This window comes from Mizuhopecten yessoensis, unplaced genomic scaffold (genome assembly GCF_002113885.1).
Source record: "Mizuhopecten yessoensis strain PY_sf001 unplaced genomic scaffold, ASM211388v2 scaffold4537, whole genome shotgun sequence".
Lineage (NCBI taxonomy): Eukaryota > Metazoa > Mollusca > Bivalvia > Pectinida > Pectinidae > Mizuhopecten > Mizuhopecten yessoensis.
The window spans coordinates 921741-922953 of NW_018405596.1; positions in this window are offsets into that span (position 1 = coordinate 921741).

Consider the following 1213-nt stretch of genomic DNA (forward strand, 5'->3'; position numbering starts at 1 on the left):
TTGCATAAATTGTAAAATATTATAGTTGTATTGTTCATTAATTATATATATACTGTATAAGAATGTAGGAATGTGAGGTATTAGCTTTACATTTGGTTGTTCCATTTATTGCTATTATTTGTGTATCCTAATTATAAGCAAAGGAAAAAAGCATAATTGGGCCTATGCAAGTCTATCTGAAAATAATGTTGATTTGAAAGCGAAATTGAACGATAAATAAAAGCTTCAAGTGTGCATAGAGTATCATAATGAAAGTATATTCTATATAGAATTATAATCCCATGTTTTAGTTTATATAAACATGATATTCATGTACTAGATTTTAGAAGAAGAAGAAAATAATCAAAAAGGGGTTAATGCAAGTCTACATGAAAAAATAATGATGGCCAGGTTAATATAAGATACAAGTGTATCAACTCTATCACCATGAAGCTGGATTCTACATTCATTAGTTTTTTCATGTATATTTTTCTTGTATATGTATATTGTAGGTAAAAATGTACAGAAAAAAATCAATCAAAAAAGGCTTATGTGAGTCTGTCTGATTTATTTATTTCCTAATCCCCAACGGTAGCATGGATACAAATGCTCAAATTGTATCACCACGAAATTGTATTTCATGTACAATGTATATTATATATTATATATTTTTCATGTATGTATAGAAAAAAAAATCAAAAGTTTATGCAAGTCTACCTGATGTAGTTGTTGTTGTATATATAAAAAAAGTATATATACATATGTGTGTGTTTAAATGGTATATAGAATGGTAAATCGACGATACAAATGTGTGAAATATATCAACTTAAAAATTCACCATTCCATTTATGTATTATTGTATTTTTATTGATAGTGAAATTAAAGATTTACCAAGTCACTATGTTAATAGATGTTATGACATAATAGTATATNCCTGTAAAACAATTAGACATACAAAATAATTATGTTTCTTTTTCTGTTCTCATGTGTATGTGTATATCTCTGTAGGAATAGTCACATATAGCTACGTATGTTGGTGAGTGTTTCCGGATTTACACAAGTCCCGTGTTTTTGTTTACTAGGTTGTTCGTAGAACTTCCGGTTTCTAATATATTTCCGGTAAGAATGAGAATGAAAGCGTGCGTAAGTTTCAACTGTTTTGACGGTTTTCACCTAAAAAATGATATCTTATTTCTTTTTCTTTTACTTCTTTTTCTTCTTCTTCTTCTTCTTC